Genomic DNA, 19,359 nt, shown 5'->3' with positions numbered 1-19,359 from the left:
ATTACATAATTACATGCCCCAATTTAGACCTGGTGGAAACATTCTCAACAGTACCATTCACTCATTGCATACATTGTATAGTTGACTGTAGAGATGTCAAGATATCTAAGGATGTTACTTAATAATCTTTGACAGTCAGTCTTTGTTGTCAAGTTACATATAAGTACATTATCAAATGCTCATATTTGATGTTGTTCCCCTACATGGGCCCCAAAAGAGGGAAGTGAAGTGGATATTTTCAGTGGTTCAACCAGCTGTCACTCAAAAACTCCTCAACCAATCAGGTTCATTAAAGAGAAGAGGGCTGCGGCCATTTCCCCACTATGATCTAAATATTCCTGGTATGATTGTGTCCTGTCCATCATCACAAATAGCAAGTCCCATTCCCTGGACAGGAGGACTGTGTTGAGATATACTCTGGACAAGACGACCATGGTGAGACATGGAATGATTTATATTGTGCTGCAGAAAATAGTTTCACAACAACCACTATAACAATCTCTCACACACACACACACACACACAAGTACTTACACAAATGCAAACTTGTTCTATTAGCATTTATATTAGCATACCCATGTCCTTTTGTTATTACTTCCCTAGAGTTAACACCCACAGCAGTCAAACAGACAGAGAAACACAGATGACTCAGAGACAGATATATCACTAGAAGCAGAGACTTAATGTAAACAGAATTCAGTTTTATAGGCCAGTCAATTAAGAACAAATTCTTATTTACAATGACAGCCTACCCCAGCCAAATCCTAACCGGGACAACACTGGGACAATTGTACACCACCCTATGGGACTCCCAATCACAGAGAGTTGTGATAAAGCCTGGAATTGAACCAGGGTCAGTAGGGACACCTCTAGCACTTACATGCAGTGCCCTAGACCGCAGCACCACTCAGGAGCACATTCCAGAAGCAGAGACTTAATGTATAGTAGACCTACATAGAAAAAAAGACTCAGACATTGTTAAAGTTGTCAAAGGTCATCTATGCTGAGCCAGATATGAACAAGAAGGTCAAGTTTGACAGAGGTGAGATGGAAGAGAGGATTGTGGATATATACGTCAGTGCAGACACCCTGAGAGACAGTGAGACCAGCACAAAGTAACAGAACCAAGGAAAGACCCAGATGCAGACTGTCGAAGTAACAATGTTTATTTTAGCAACAGGGGCAGGCAAAGACAGGTCAAGGCAGGATGGGGTCGATAATCCAGAGTATGGAGGCAAAGCTACAGGATGGCAGGCAGGCTCAGGTTAGGCAAAGGTCGGTGATCCAGAGGAGTCAGGGGCAAGCAGAGTGGCCAGGCAGGCGGGCTCAGAGTCAGGACAGGCAGAGTGGCCAGGCAGGCGGGCTCAGAGTCAGGACAGGCAAGGGTCAAAACCGGGAGGACAAGAAAGGAGAGACTGGGGGAGAGCAGGAGCTGAGAACACAAAACGCTGGTTGACTCCTACAAATAAGAGGAACTGGCAAAAAAAAACAGAAAACACAGGTATAAATACACAGGGGATAATGGGGAAGATGGGCGACACCTGGAGGGGGGTGGAGACAAGCACAAAGACATATGAAAAAGATCAGGGTGTGACACCAAGAGAAAAGAGACAGCAGACACTGCTCCTAATATTGTACCAGGAGACCAGCACTCAGGTAACACACACTCAACCCTATTAAAGGAGAAGGTCCCTCCCTCAGGATTGTATTATCCAATGTGTTTTGTTAAGGAAAGATGAATATTGAAAAAGCCCATAGACAAGTCTGATATAACACAATTTTACCTCTATGATGAGTTCATCTCTCACTTTAACCACTAGGTGGAATCATCACTTAACAATTCAGTACTGTATCCAACAATCAACATGAGAGAGAGAGAGAGAGAGAGAGAGAGAGAGAGAGAGAGAGAGAGAGAGAATGAATGAATGAATGGAGAAAGTTGTGTGCACTGTAGGCTACTGTATGTGTTACATGTTGTTTTCTGTGTCACAACAACAGACATTTATCAATGGGGTTAAATCAGTCAGTCATGTCTGGATCGGTCTGACTGACTCTGTTAATGAGGGAACCTGGAAATGGGTGGACGGCACCCCACTGACCACCCCAAGGTAAGAGACTACTGCTCTAAACTTGGGTTGGTGAGTGGGGTACCATCCACCCATCTCCAGGTCCCCTCATTAACTGAGTCAGTCAGACCAATCCAGACATGACTGACTGATTTAACCCCATTGATAAATGTATGTTGTTGTGATGCAGAAAACAACATTGTTAATACAAAGTTTTCTTTCTCTCATCTGCCTTTGATTATCACCAGGTCTGCTCCTCTCTACAGACAGTCCTGTCGGCTCTCCATCCAGGTTTTTTTTTATCAGTAGAGAAGAAGTACAAATTGGAGTCAAAGAATCTCCAAAACATAACATGGAATCATGACAATTGTGGCACAAATCATAACTGGATCTGTGATCCATAACCTACTGTGACAACGTTCTCACTCACTCACTCACTCACTCACAAAGGTTGAGGGTTGGATATCTGTTTCTAGAATTAATGTGGTGGTCTTCCAACATGGCCGCCAGGAGGCGTCGTACGTCAACTGCAAGGCCTCTATACGTTAAGTCTCTGCTTCTAGTGATCTCTCTGTCTCTGAGTCATCTGTGTGTCTCTGTGTGTGTGACTGTTGTAGGTGCAAACTCTAGGGAAGTAACAACAAAATGACACGGGTAGTTGTGGCTATGCTAACACAACACGATTGCAAGCTTGTGTGCGTGTGAGAGATTGTTACAGTGGTTATTGTTAAACCATTTTCTGTGGCACAGTATAAATCATTCCATGTCTCTACATGATCATCTTGTCCAGAGTATATCTCAACACAGTCCTCCTGTCCAGGGAACGGGACTTGCTATTTGTGATGATGGACAGGACACTATCATACCAGGAAGATATAGATCATAGAGGGGAAGTGGAGAACAAAGACTAGCTGTTAACATATATTAAATATCATATGTAACAGCCCCAAGATAATTCAGGGAGTTTCCAGAACTCCTCCTTCCTTTCACCTTTCTGCTGATTTGGACCCTCTGTTTACTCCCAAATATACATCAACATGTTCAGGAGGTCCAGGACTACAAACATGGGTCATTATAATGTCCAGACAATAGATGTGACACTACAAACTGTTCCAAGTGGATATTGAGGGTGGGTAGTTTTAACCAGAGAGGATGAGATGATAACAGTAACCACCATGTCTCTCCTCTACATTTACCGTTTAGTCATTTAGCAGACACTCTTATCCAGAACGACTTACAGGAGCAATTAGGGTCAAATGCCTTGCTCAAGGGCACATCGACAGATTTTCACGTAGCCGGCTCGGGATTTTGATGCAGCACCCTTTCGGTTTCTGGCCAAACAATCTTAACTGCTAGAAGACCTGCCTCCCTCTCTCTTAATGAACCTGATTGGTCGAGGAGATTGAGTGACAACTGGTTGACTGACTGAAAATATCCATTTCACTTCCCTCCTTTTGGGGCCCATATAGGGAAACAACAGTCAAATATGAGCATTTTACATTGTGCTTATCTGTAACTTGACAGTAAAGACTGACTCCTAAGGTTAGGATCGGAGGAGGGGAACCTGATCCTAGATCTGTACCTAGGGAAATCTTCCCCTGAAGTGTGACCGGCCACCAATGACCATAGGGGTCTTTGTTCTATCTATGCTGACTGTGAAGAATTACTCAGAATGAAAAAGCAGAAGCTCTGACAACATCTCCATAGTTTCAGTTTAAGAGAAATGAAGGAAGAATAAAAACCCTTCACATGTATTATGACAAAAGTTCATATTTCCACCCTGTCTTTCAGTACAACATAACATAAACATACTGGTTACATCTAATGACACAACTCTCTCTGCACTGATTCCACTGTTCCACATGACATCTACCTACATTAACTATTATACAACTCTACAGCTCTATTCTATTCCACAGGAGGAGAGAAAGCATCACACAGATCCTTAGATACAGGGACAGAGTCAAAGGAGGCCCTCTGGTGGACGTAGTACTAACTACAGGTACAGCTCTAATGTTGGTGACAGAGACCTGGGTGGATGAAGTACTTACTACAGGTACAGCTGTAGTGTTGGTGACAGAGACCTGGGCCCTATTGAAAAATAGGATGATATGGTAATAATTATGGACTTAGCCTTTAGAATGGAAATGGGGCCCTGGGATGTAGAGCTCACATCCACCCCAACAGAGTTCTTCACTGAGCCCAGACACACACCTACGTTGCCTGTCCTGTCCACTACCACCAGTTCTACCTTTGAACAGCAGTTGGAGCTGCAGTCCACAGGGTCATTTTTTTCGGCCCTGGGGCCTTACCGCCCTAGACATGTTGAGGGTCCCGTTGCCCTGGCATAAGGTGATGCAGACGATGCCTGTCTCATTGACACCGTCAGTGAGGTTGGCAGAGCGCTGCCAGTTTGAGGAGCTGCATGCTAACGGGCAGTCAGAGGAGACCACTGAGATATAATAAGAACCCGTTGTTATCAAGGTAATCACGTGTATATCTGGGTTGCATCCGGTTTACTCAGCCCACCATCACATGCACAGTAGCCCTCAGTGCTCCCTGGGAGCAGCGCGAGCAGTGATGTCGTCATTACGTCATCCAAAAACATGGAAGACATTGGATGAATTTCCTTTTTTTTTTTTTTTATCTGCCTCAGTGATAATTGTCCAAATAATTAAATGGATATTTTGTGCACAAAGGTGATGACTAAAGTGTCTTCTTACACATTTTCAAATCTGACTTCTAGGCCTAGCATCCGTTAGACTGCAGTACCGAAATATAACTATTGGAGCAATCGAAACCATGCTTCTAGACCATTAACCCTGGCCCATTGGAGGAGAAGCCTGGTAGCACTCAATGGGGAGTGGTAAAACCTGTCACCTGGAGGGGGGAAGGAGGGAGGGAGAAGGGGTGGAGAGAGAGAGAGAGAGAGAGAGAGGAATGGCGATATCGCAGATGTGGTGGACTGAGACGCAACCCATGCAAAAAAAAACTGATATCTCCAGCTTAAATTGACAGATTTTGATGGGGATATTTTTATTGTGTTCCTTAGATTGACTCACCAGTCAATATACTCTATGGGTTTTCTAATATTTGTGGAAAGTAGGAATAATATATTTGAAATGGAAATGATGAAATGCACCACATGTAGAGTGTGGACAAAGTCAAATGTTCTAATGTAATGTTGATTTGTCAAACAACTACTGGTATACAGGAAGCTAGAATCTGAGGAAATAACTAATGGTATAAAGAGGAAATCATATTGGTAATATGCTGGTTTCTCTCCTCAGTCAGGGTGTTGTAACCGGTCTGTAGGTGGTCTCTCTTCCATCAAGTTGTTGAAACTGGTCTGTAGCTGGTCTCTCTCTTCAGTCAGGTTGTTGAAACTGGTCTGTAGCTGGTCTCTCTCTTCAGTCAGGTTGTTGAAACTGGTCTGTAGCTGGTCTCTCTCTTCAGTCAGGTTGTTGAAACTGGTCTGTAGCTGGTCTCTCTCTTCAGTCAGGTTGTTGAAACTGGTCTGTAGCTGGTCTCTCTCTTCAGTCAGGTTGTTGAAACTGGTCTGTAGCTGGTCTCTCTCTTCAGTCAGGTTGTTGAAACTGGTCTGTAGCTGGTCTCTCTCTTCAGCCTGTTCTTCCAGGTTGGTTAAATTAAAAACATGATTTGCCTGGGCCCCTCTAGGACCACGGTTGCCTACAAGGTGCAGTACTTCCCAACCCTCTTCTCTGGGTTCACCAGACAGGCACACCTGCATCAATTAGTCAATGGTTTGATGGTTAGTAGAATGAATCAGGTGTGTCAGATTAGGACCACTGAAAACCAAACACACACTAATTTACCCAGAGGCCTTTAGTTACTTGACACAGCTCATTCTGCACAACAGCCAGAAGAGGGCAGTATTTAACTCCACAAGCTAAAGGAATGATTGGCAGACTAAGCTCTGACTAGACAAACCTCTTTCTGCAGCACTCCAGGACCAGGGTTTTCTACTACACTGTAGGTGCAGTACTTTCCAACCCTCTCCGCTGGGTTCCCCAGACAGGCACACCTGCATTAATTTGATGCACTACAGGGTTTGATGGTTAGTAGACTGAATCAGGTGTGCCAGTTAAGTGCTAAAACCAAAATGTGAAATGTCTGATGGTCCCTGAGGAGAGGGTTGGGAAACCCTGGACTGGGGGCCTCAATCTGGTAGCCTAGTGGTTAGAGCGGACTATTAACCGAAAGGTTGCAAGTTCAAATTCCAGAGCTGACAAGGTAGAAATCTGTCGCTATGCCCCTGAACAGGCTGTTCCTAGGCCGTCATTGAAAATAAGAATTTGCCTAGTTAAATAAAGATACAACATAAAGTAAAAAAATATTCACTTTAGTGCTGCTTTCCATTTATTCTGGGTGATTGATTGATTAAAGTGGTACATTGGCTATTAGTTTTCCAGGACAGAATCAGCCCCTGATTAGAGGAGAAGGATGATGAGGTTTAAGGGTCGTTCTGTACTGTTACTATGGGAAACCTTTTCTGAGTATCAGCAGTGGTGTTGCTGGTGTTGGTCATGTCCACAAATAGATCAGTATGAAAGAACTGTGAACAAACCATTCTCAGAAGCCATGTGGTGTTTCCTGCCTGTGTGGGTGTGTGTGTGTACTGGTGTTTGAGGGGTACTTGTGCCTCTACTTAGCAAGAGAGTTTACAAGCTGCAGAGTACTAAGAAAGGAGAAAGTGACCTGAAATGCCAGATGGTTAATAAAACACACCAAGGAGAATAAAATTAAACCAGCAACACAGATTTTCTGCATGCTGTCAAATTATGACGTGTTGTGTTGTATTGTAGATTATATTGTAACCCTTGGTTTCCCCATCCATTGTTGCTCCCTCCCACAAATGCAGGAAATATTCAATAAAACATTAGCAGAACTTTCCCAACTTTCTGATTGTCAGATCTGTCCTGTTCTAATTGTTACATACATTGTTTGTTAGATTGTTAACATTTCTGCCAGTGAATTGGCATGTGTGCACTGCAGCTTTTGTTAAAACCAATAAAGAAAAGCATTCAGCAAAATGACATCGCCTGTCCTATTTATCCACTTCCTGTACATCTGTTATAAAGATATCAATTTCAGCTCACTTGAAGAAAATGAGTTTGTTCTCAGTTTTATAGTTAGAAAAGGCTACAAAGATATTTATATTTAAACAAAAATTCAAAGTTTGACAAAGATGAAGAAATAATCATAGAAATAAATGACACTTATTAATGGCTTCGAAATAAACTTGATGGAGAGCAGTAGCAGGGTCAGTAGTTTCATATGTCTGTGAGGTCAGAGCCCTGTACTGCTCAATCTATCAACCACAATAAGTAGAGTTCCTGCGGCACTCCAGGACCAGGGTTCCATACTACACTGTAGGTGCAGTACTTTCAAACCCTCTCCTTAGGGACCACTAGACAGGCACATCTTCCTCAATTAGTCAAGGGGTTGATGGTTAGTAGACTGATTAGGACTAAAACTAAAATGTGAAATGTATGGTGGTCCCTGATGAGAGGGTTGGGAAACGCTAGACTGGGGACATCAATATTCACTGTAGTGCTGTTTTCCATTATTCTGGGTGATTGATTGATTAAAGTGGTATATTGGCTATCAGTATTCCAGACCTGACTCAGTCCCTGATTAGTGGAGAAGGATGATGTTGAGGTTTAAGGGTCTTTCTGTACTGTTCCTTTATTTATTATCAGCAGTGGTGTTGGTCATGTTCACACACAGATCAGTATGAAAGAAGTGTGAACAAACAATTCTCAGAAGCCATGTGGTGTTTCCTCCCTGTGTGCGTTAGAATGTGACCTCACTTTAATAATGTTTACATATCTTGCATTACTCATCTCATATGTATATACTGTATCTTAGTCTATGCTGCTCTGACATAGCTCATCCAAAAATGTATATATTCTTAAGTCCATTCCTTTACTTTGGATTTGTGTGTATTGTTGTGAAATTGGTAGATATTACTGCACTGTTGGCGCTAGAAACACAAGCATTTCGCTACACCCACAATCACATCTGGAAAACAGGTATGTGACCAATAAAATTTGATTTGATTTTCTATTGATCTGTGCAAACTCACTTCGCTCTACACAGTTATGGCTGTTGGATTATGTGCTGTCTATACAGTGGCTGGACTCAAACCAAAATGTGAAATGTCTGATGGTCCCTGAGGAGAGGGTTGGGAAACCCTGGACTGGGGGCCTCAATCTTCACTTTAGTGCTGCTTTCCTTTATTCTGGGTTATTGATTTATTAGTGGTATATTGGCTTTTAGTATTCCAGGCCTGAATCAGTCCCTGATTAGAGGAGAATGATGATGATGAGGTTTAAGGGTCTTTCTGTACTGTTACTATGGGAACCTTTTCTCAGTATCAGCAGTGGTGTTGCTGGTGTTGGTCATGTTCACACACAGATCAGCATGGAAGAAGTGTGAACAAACAATTCTCAGAAGTCATTTGGTGTGTGTGTGTGTGCGTTTACTGTGCTATGGTGTTTGAGGGGTACTTGTGCCTGTTCTCAGCATGAGAGGCTGGATTGTGAAAGTAACCACAAGAGCACTGGTATTAAAAGGCCCCCTGAAAGTTTAACATTTGAATACTGATTCTGTATCTTAAAAGAGAATTCATCTCCATTACAAGTTGCCATTGGACCAATACATTTTGACACCATGGCAACATACAAGAACCTAACCTTTACTCTGATGTATTTAGTCCAGGATTTTGGGTATGGACTCCAAGATGGTCAGATGATACACTATTTTGAGAGAGCGTGAAAGAGCAAAATAACAGGCACAATTTTAGTGTGGACAAAGTTAAGTGTCAAGGGACTCGTCTGAAAGTAACAGATACCGGTTAAAAAAATGAATCCAAGTATGAAGGTAGTTTTGTGCCTACCCCCAAAAAGGCGTTATATGTGTGTAAATAAATATATACACATTTCCTGAGTTTTCTTATATCTCCTAGCTTTAGGACCGACACTTCAAAACCTTCATTTTTTTACTGTCCTTTCTGCATTTGATGAATGTGTTATCCAATGTGTTTCTTTAGGGTTAGAAGGAAAGGCCAACATTCCTTCATCATATTACGATTTATTATATATTTTTTGAGACCTAAAGGGGTCCTAAAATTCAAAATCAAATAGCTAAATGATCCATAGTATGACCATCTTAAAACAATTCTATGTCAACTCAGCACCACCCACCCCCAACGTCTTAAACTCTAAATAAATAACTAACAGACTTACAGCTGTCTCTCATCATAATAATATTATCTGCATTTTCTTGTTTCAAACCTGTTTCTCTATTTGTCTTCCATTCACTAAAGGTCAGTCTCCCTCTGCATGATCCAAAATCCAACTTCCCCTTAGACATGGCTCCAGACTCTGTTGATGACTCCTACAAGGGCTGTGAGGATACGATGCGCGGGAAGGTCCATGACTATTACCTGCCAAAAGAGAGAGGAGAGAACAAAGATTTCAACCAGGCTTGGACCGCTGCTGAGGACCATTACAAAGAAAAAGGAAAACTATTCCCTGGCAATCCAGGTGTATGTGAATGCAACATCCAACGTTTACAAGTCATTCAACGCTGCCACTCGTACCCAAAAGGAGAGCTACAAAACTGCGTTCAAGTACCACTCCCTGCACTTCTTTTTGGCCAATGCCTTACGAATCCTGAACACTTTCTGGAGACGCTTTATTAAACAGCATTTCCATACCTACCGAGGAACCAATGTGACTTTCTTCTCTGACCGAAAAACTACAATGTGATTTGGACAGTTCACCTCGAGCTCTTTAGACAAGAAAATTGCTAAAGGCTTTGAAACTAAATCCTGTTTTGAGATCGCTACCTACTTTGGTGCCCCACTGGGGAAGTACTCTCAGCTGCCACATGAGAAAGAAGTGCTGTTTCCCCCCTCGAGGTGTTCAAAATCACCAAGGTGATGAGGAGAAGAGACAAGAAAGACCTCTGGTGTGACGTCGTCTACAAACTGCAGAGTACTAAGAAAGGAAAGAGTGACCTGAAATGCCAGATGGTTAATAAAACACTCCAAGGAGAATAAAATCAAACCAGCAACACAAGTGTTCTGCTTTCAATCAAATATGACATGCAGATTTTATTTCAACCCCCAGCATCCCCATCCATCATCGCTCCCACCTACAAATTCAGGAAATATTCAGTAATACAAGCAGTACTTTCCCAACTTTCAGATTGTCAGACCAGTCTTGTAATAAACACATTGTTTGTTAGATTGTTAAAATTTCCTCTGCCAGTGAATTGGCATTTGTTGTCATGTGCATTGCAGCTTTTGTTAAAACCAATAAAGAAAAGCATTCAGCAATATGACATCTCCTGTCCTATTTATCCACCACCTGTAAGGGTCTGGGTGTAGCTGGTGCAGAGGAGTCAGGCGCAGGACAGAGCTGAGTAATAAAAGTAACTTTACTCAACATGACCAAATACATGTAGATATACCAAGCCCACACAAAGGACCGAAATACACAAAACAAACACGCACAAAAACCATGGGGAAAACAGAGGGTTAAACAGTGAACACGTAATTGGGGAATTGAAACCAGGTGTGTAAAACAAAGACAAAACAAATGGAAAATGAAAAGTGGATCGTCGACAGCCGAACGCCACCCGAACAAGGAGATGGACCGACTTCGGCGGAAGTCGTGACACTGCCTGTACATCTGCTATAAAGATATCAATGTCAGCTCACTTGAAGTAAATGTGTTTGTTCTCAGATATAATTAGAAGTGGCTACAAAGATATTTAGATTCAAAGAAAGATTAGGGAGGGAGGGAGGGAGATCAGTAGCAGGGTTAGATGTTTTCTGTAGGTCAGAGCTCAATCTATCAACCACAAGGAGGAGAGAGCTGTCTCGTTCCAGGCCAATTTATATTGCAGTTGAGTTCAACGCATCAACAAATGAGCATCAGATTGCTATACCATATGATTTGGTTAACTGATATGTTAAACACCTATCCAGGAGTTGTGAGTTCTGTCAGGTGTTTGCAATGTAGTCGGCCTGGAACCTTGCCAATGTTGTGAGAGGGGTGGGAGGAGAGAGGGGCCAGGGTTCAGTAATCGAGAATCTTTTCAGCCGCCATTGTGTTCACTAACAGAAACAACAGAGGCCACAGGGAGGCAGTGAACAATCATACAACCTACTGTCTATCCACTTTGACACTAATCTGTTGCTTTGACAACTGTTGCTTTGACAATGGGGGAGAGTGTACTAAGCTAACATACTGCAGTTATTTGTAGCTATTTGATTTGGAACTCTACTACTATAGTCCACAGAAACACATTGAATAACACATTCATAAATGGCAATACATTTAAATAAAAATGACATCTAATGGAAAAAGGTTTGGAAGTGTCTGTCCAAGATATTGTCACGCCTTGACCTTTCTCTGTTTTTCTATATATTTTGGCTAGGTCAGGGTGTGACTAGGGTGGGTACTCTAGTTTTTGTATGTCTAGGGTTTTTGTATGTCTATGTTGGCCTGATATGGTTCCCAATCAGAGACAGCTGTTTATCGTTGTCTCTGATTGGGATCATATTTAGGTAGCATTTTCCTTATTTGTGTTGTGGGATCTTGTCTATGTATAGTTGCCTTAGTGCACATCAGCAGCTTCACGTTTCATTTGGTTGTTGTTTTGTTCAGTGAGTTTCGATTTATTAAAATTGTGTGGAACTTTACTCACGCTGCACCTTGGTCCGATCCTTACAACGAACGTGTCAGATATAAGAAAGCACAGAAAAAGAAAAAAATAATAATATATATATATATAATTATAACTGACTTGCTGTAATAAAATTGAAATCACCCCCTTCCACAACGTAAAAAAATATGTACACGTGACCCTCCCCTTGTACTGTCAAAAAATGCACAGACCCTCCCAATATTAAAATTAATAAAACAAGTTGAAGCAATATGTTTTTCAACATATTTCTAGTTATTCCAATTTGTGGTGGTAATACATTTGTTTAGTTAATTTTAATATTGGTAGGGTCTGCACATTTTTTGACAGACAAGGGGAGGGTCATGTGTAAATATTTTTTTACGGAGCATCAGATACAGGCTACTTAATAGTCTTATGTTAATATTTTCTGTATATCACTGATCATTCCACAACCCCAACTAATGTACCATAAATAAATCTGAACTGTCCTTCTTTCCGTTGTAATGATCCAGTTATAACCAGTTTGACCCATAATAGTTGGTGTTGTCCTCTTTGATCATTTATATATTTAAATGTCTTAATTAATCTTTATTTAACTAGTCAAGTCAGTTAAAAACATTCTTATTTACAGTGATGGCCTACCAAAAGGCAAAATGCCTCATGCGGGAATGGGGGCTGGGGAAAACAATATATATAAATATAGGAAAAAACACAAATCACGACAAAGACGACACTACATAAAGAGAGACCTAACACAACAACATAGCTAGGCAGCAACACAACATGGTAGCAGCACAAAATATGGTCCAAACATTATTGGGCACAGACAACAGCAGAAAGGGCAGAAGGTAGAGACAATACATCACACAAAGCAGCCTCAACAATCAGTAAGAGTGTCCATGATTGAGTCTTTGAAGAGATTCAGATAAAACTGTCCAGTTTGAGTGTTTGTTGCAGCTTGTTCCAATCGCTAGCTGCAGCGAACTGAAAATACGAGTGACCCAGGGATGTGTGTGCTTTGGGGACCTTTAACAGAAATTGACTGGCCGAACGGGTGTTGTATGTGGAGGATGGTGGCTGCAGTAGATATCTCAGATAGGGGGGAGTGAGGCCTAAGAGGGTTTTATAAATAAGCATCAACCAGTGGGTCTTGCGATGTGTATACAGAGATGACCAGTTTACAGAGGAGTATAGAGTGCCTTGACGTGTCCTAAGGAACATTAGTGGCAAATCTGATGGCCGAATGGTAAAGAACACCTAGCCGCTCGAGAGCACCCTTACCTGCCCATCTATAAATGATGTCTCCGTAATCTAGCATGGGATGGATGGTCATCTGAATCATGGTTAGTTTGTCATGATGATTTCAAAAGTTAAAGTAAGTTGATATAAGTTAATAAATTCATATTCAGGGTTATACTACCTTCCACCGATGTCCAATGAGAAGGTATCAGGAACCAAAGTAACTTTCCCTCTTTCCGTTGTAATGATCCTGTTAAAAACATTTAACCTGCATTGCTTGCTCAGATTAAGATCAAAACTGTACTTCTGGAAATTGTAAAGTAGTTTGTTGAGATTGAATCTAATGTGTGATTTGTTGACATTTGTAGGTATTTGTAGGTATGTGCACTGTGTTATTATAAATCCACCATTATGTTACCGATTCCCTCCACCCCATTACATTTGTGTTCCTATCCACCATTATGTAACTGATTCCCTCCACCCCATCAATATTGTGTATATTCACCATTATGTTACAGATTCCCTCCACCCCATCAATATTGTGGATATTCACCATTATGTTAGATTCCCTCCACCCCATCAATATTGTGTATATTCACCATTATGTTAGATTCCCTCCACCCCATCAATATTGTTTATGTTCACCATTATGTTACTGATTGGTAGGTGATTTCACCCCCGCCCTTCTTCTTACTAGAGATATGTTTGTTCCTGTAGACGCAATGCCCTGAAGATCCCGTTGGCTATACGGACTCCAAAAGCATGTCCACAGCTAGCCATGTCTCTGTGAAACAGAGTATGTTACAATCCCGGATATCTCTTTGGAAAGCAACTCTTGCCCTATTTTCGTCGACTTTGTTAAGTAGGGACTAGACATTAGCGAGTAATATACTCGGAAGCAGTGGGTGGTGCACACATCCGAAGCCTCACTAGAAGACCTCTCCGGCACCCTCACCTCCGACGGCGTTGTTTTGGGTCGGCCTCTGGAATCAGTTCTGGAATCATATGGTCTGGGAGGTGCAGACAAAGGATCTGCCTTGGGAACGTCGTATTCCTGGTTGGAGTGCTGGTAAGTTGACGTCTCTCTGATATGCAATAGTTCTTCCCGATTTAAGATCTAAGGATCTGTGTGATGCTTTCTCTCCTCCTGTGGAATAGAGTGTAGCTATGGAGTTGTATAATAGTTCATGTAGGTAGATGTCATGTGGAACAGACATACTGTAACACAAAAAGCAGCCTGCAGTGCACACAACTTCCTCCCCTCTCTCTCTCTCTTTCTATGCTGAGTGTTTGGTGCATGCTGGGAATTGTATGAGCGATTGCGAGTGTTGTCTGAAGTCACATCGCCAATGTTTAATTTCTTGTTTCCTTTTCTTGGTGGTTTTTCTTTTTCTATGAATGATTAAGGTAAAACATTTTAGTGGTAGAAATAAGTATATTGTGTCTGCTTCGTTGGAGATGGCGAACCACAGGGGATGTCGTCCCTGTCACTTTGTCACGGCTTCAGGTGTGTTACTGAAGCTACTGTCATTATGGAGGAGTTTCTGGTTGCCATAGCAGAGAAAATAGGCTATGAAAATGTTACTAATGCATTGCGGATGAATAAAGAGGTGGTGGTTTTTCTTAAAGAAGAGCGTCTTGTTGATCGGATGGTTGAGCATGGTGTACTTCTTAATGGGGGAAGGGACAGGAATAGAAGTAATAAAACAGAAAAGGCTTAATGTAGTTTTTCTACAGGAGACACATAGTGTCATGACATTGATCTCTTTGGGTACAGCGAGCACCATCCCCCTCTCTCTGTCTCCTACACTCAGGCTGCTGCGACCTCAGGTTGTAAATTCCCGGAGGAGAATATCTCCTCATGGCCACAGTATATAGAGAGAGGGAGTTTTCATAGAGAGAACAAAGGAATTTCTTCCACCTCACAGAACTTGAGTTCCGAACAATATTTATGTTCTGGAGAATGTATAAAAGATCGGTGAAGAATCCAGCTACGAACTGGTCCATTTGGTACAATTTTGTGAAACTCATGGGAGACAATATGGCTACATTACCATAACGCTGTTTATACAATAGCCTCAGATATGAGGCTTACATCTAATTTTTGTATAAGATGAATGAGTTGAGGATGATATTGTGTAATGTGATTTTGGACTGTTTATTGAAGGAAACTCCAATTCTCTTTGGAGTTTAACTAACTCAGAGGACCGCCCATGAGCACAGTTATGGTCTGGCGTCCTGGGACAGGCCCTTTTCTGCTCTTCCGAATAAAACCCCCACCCGGGTTTTCTATCACCAGACCAGCTTACATCGATAACGAGAGGGCCAAGGTTTAAGTAGGATTGAGCAAAGGATTGAGAGGAGACTGAGCTTACCTCAATTACGAGATGGCTAAAGGTTGCAGACCAGCTTACCACGAGAGGGCCAAGGTTTGAGTAGATGGCTGAATCTTTTAACCATACCACGTGGTTAAACTCTTAGACTGTCAATACTGACAGAATAAGAACAAGTCTTTGATATTAATTACTAGTCTGCAGCTAGGAATTCGGTATCATTGAACGCGAAGACCGACAACCGCCGAAACATCTATTCTATAACGACATGAATGAACTATGCATTCTAACCACGACAGAGAGGGAGAGCGGACAAACTCTCCAACAGAAACAAACTTTTCAACAGAGATCCCGACGACACACTGAGCGTAAATATATATATTGATTGCAATTGTTCCCGAATGCGTGAGCATTCATGTGCAAAGAATTAGCATTTCAATTGTTATAATTATCAACTCTTTAGTGACTTCTCAGCTGACCCCCACATCTCTTTTGTCTAACAAGCCGCCATGCAGGTTTAGCCCACTAGGGCACATCCGCTATCATTTCTTTGTAACCATCTACTTTGTTTGTTTGAGTTATGCATTTCTGTGAATTACTTAGTTAGTAAATTAATTATTTTAAACAATTGATGTATGGATGACTCATAGTGAAGACTGGGTTCGTGCAGATAACCAACAATTTATGACGTTTGGAATGAGACTAACGTGAGCTAAATAATAATTAATTAATTTGAAGACTAATTGAGCAGATATATTAAAATATCTGAAAGTTATATTAGGAAAATTATAACTTTGTAATCTGAATATTTTCCTTGGTGCCCCGACTTCCTAGTAAATTACAGTTACAAGATAAATAAGTTTAATTGCGTAATAATAATTACAGGGTTATTTGATAAATAAGTCTTCAGTTTTAATAATGCCAAAGACACACCAATAGTGATGAGGATAATGAGGTTGACTGGGGTATGTGGTGGGAGGGGCAGCATGTACTCAGTCATGGTACTAATTTCAGTGCTGGGGTGGCCATTTTGTTTTCCTCAGGGTGACTGTAGTATCTACATGAGAGATTTCCAAGGGTCGGCTTTTATTGGTCAAGGCGGATGTTATATATATATATTTTTTTTAAATGTTTATGGTCCTAATGAGGGTACAGAGCATATTGCTGTATTTGATCAAATAAACGAAACCTTAAGACAGTGTGACCAAGAAGTGTATGGTTTTGGGGGGTTGGAACTGTACAGTGGATTCTACTGTTGATCGCACTGCTGAAGAACCTCACCTGCGGTCAGCAACTTGCCTGTCTGGTCTATGAACTGAGTTTGAACTTTCTGATGTGTGGAGAGTAAGAAATGCAAAAGTTACGCAGCACACTTGGTTAAAGGTTAATGAAGGTCGTGTCAGTGCAGCAAGGTTAGACAGGGTGTATGGTGTGACATTACTCCTGTGGGTTTTTCTGATCACCATATTATGACTGTTGATATTCACTTGTCCTGTCCACAAAGGTCATCACTTTATTGGTATTTTAATGTTATTACATGTCATGTTTTGTAAAAAGTTGTTGTTGTTTTGGGAAAAATGGACAGTTATTAAATGGAATCTTTAGTCCTTATGACTATGGTGGGAGGATGTGATGCCCAAATACGTATGTTTTGTCAACAGTATACTGCTCTGTCTCGTATTGAAGTTAAAGAGACTATCAGGGCCCTTGAACTGGACATCAAATCAATTGAATTGAAGTTAGTCACTCAGAATGACCCCGGACTAGTCATGAACTTACAGGACAAGAGTTGTGAACTGAGGTCGTTTCTACATGAAAGAGTGAAGGGTGCCTTGATTAGGTTTAGTTTTGTTACCCTCAATCCTTTTTTTTACCACTATGGCAGTCTACATTGCAACGCAGACAGATGGTCTGCCTTCGTATCCCTAATGGGAAGGTGACAGAGAAATGTGCCAACATGCCATGGATTTCTACTCTGCCCTCTGTGTATTCTTTTTAAATATAGCCTTTATTTAACCCTGTAGTGGTATTAACCATGATATCTGACTGTTGTTAACTCTGTAGTGGTGTTAACCATGATATCTGACTGTTGTTAACCCTGTAGTGGTTTTAACCATGATATCTGACTGTTAACCCTGTAGGTACTGTTATTAACCATGATATCTGACTGTTGTTAACCCTGTAGGTACTGGTATTAACCATGATATCTGACTGTTGTTAACCCTGTAGGTACTGGTATTAACCATGATATCTGACTGTTGTTAACCCTGTAGTGGTGTTAACCATGATATCTGACTGTTTTAACCCTGTAGTGGTGTTAACCATGTTATCTGACTGTTTTAACCCTGTAGTGGTGTTAACCATGTTATCTGACTGTTTTAACCCTGTAGTGGTGTTAACCATGTTATCTGACTGTTTTAACCCTGTAGTGGTGTTAACCATGTTATCTGACTGTTTTAACCCTGTAGTGGTGTTAACCATGATATCTGACTGTTGTTAACCCTGTAGGTACTGGTATTAACCATGATATCTGACTGTTTTTAACCCTGTAGGTACTGGTATTAACCATGATATATGACTGTTGTTAACCCTGTAGGTACTGGTATTAACCATGATATCTGACTGTTTTAACCCTGATAGGTAACTGGTATGGTATAACCATGATATCTGACTGTTTTTAACCCTGTAGGTACTGGTATTAACCATGATATCTGACTGTTTTTAACCCTGTTAACCATGATATCTGGTTTTTAACTGGTAACCCTGTAACCCATGATATCTGACTGTTTTTAACCCTGTAGGTACTGGTATTAACCATGATATCTGACTGTTTTTAACCCTGTAGGTACTGGTATTAACCATGAAGGTCTGACTGTTTTTAACCCTCTGACTGTTTTTAACCCTGTAGGTACTGGTATTAACCATGATATCTGACTGTTTTTTAACCCTGTTTTTAACCCTGTAGGTACTGGTATTAACCATGATATCTGACTGTTTTTAACTGTAGGTACTTATTAACCATGTGTTTTTAGGTACTGGTATTAACCATGATATCTGACTGTTTTTAACCCTGTAGGTACTGGTATTAACCATGATATCTGACTGTTTTTAACCCTGTAGGTACTGGTATTAACCATGATATATGACTGTTGTTAACCCTGTAGGTACTGGTATTAACCATGAGGGGCGGCAGGGTAGCCTAGTGGTTAGAGCGTTGGACTAGTAACCGGAAGGTTGCAAATTCAAACCCCTGAGCTGACAAGGTACAAATCTGTCGTTCTGCCCCTGAACAGGCAGTTAAACCCACTGTTCCTAGGCCGTCATTGAAAATAAGAATTTGTTCTTAACTGACTTGCCTAGTTAAATAAAGGTTAAATAAAGGTTAAATAAAAAATTTAATTAAAAAATTAACTATGACTGGTGTTAACCCTGTAGGTACTGGTATTAACCATGATATCTGACTGTTTTTAACCCTGTAGGTACTGGTATTAACCATGATATCTGACTGTTTTTAACCCTGTAGGTACTGGTATTAACCATGATATCTGACTGTTTTTAACCCTGTAGGTACTGGTATTAACCATGATATCTGACTGTTTTTAACCCTGTAGGTACTGGTATTAACCATGATATCTGACTGTTTTTAACCCTGTAGGTACTGGTATTAACCATGATATCTGACTGTTTTTAACCCTGTAGGTAGGGTATTAACCATGATATCTGACTGTTTTTACTGGTACTGGTATTAACCATGATATCTGACTGTTTTTAACCCTGTAGGTACTGGTATTAACCATGATATCTGACTGTTTTTAACCCTGTAGGTACTGGTATTAACCATGATATCTGACTGTTTTTAACTTTGTAGGTACTGGTATTAACCATGATATCTGACTGTTTTTAACTTTGTAGGTACTGGTATTAACCATGATATCTGACTGTTTTTTAACTTTGTAGGTACTGGTATTAACCATGAACTTTGTATCTGAATGTTTTTA

General features: G+C 41.0%; 1 pseudogene; it reads left to right on the top strand.

Moving 5' to 3' along the window:
- Window positions 1–8,425: 8,425 nt before the first annotated feature.
- On the top strand, window positions 8,426–10,430 carry LOC112237198 (annotated as a pseudogene).
- Window positions 10,431–19,359: the final 8,929 nt, after the last annotated feature.

This window comes from Oncorhynchus tshawytscha, unplaced genomic scaffold, assembly GCF_018296145.1.
Source record: "Oncorhynchus tshawytscha isolate Ot180627B unplaced genomic scaffold, Otsh_v2.0 Un_contig_1402_pilon_pilon, whole genome shotgun sequence".
Taxonomy (NCBI): domain Eukaryota; kingdom Metazoa; phylum Chordata; class Actinopteri; order Salmoniformes; family Salmonidae; genus Oncorhynchus; species Oncorhynchus tshawytscha.
This window is presented reverse-complemented; position numbering and strand designations above follow the sequence as displayed.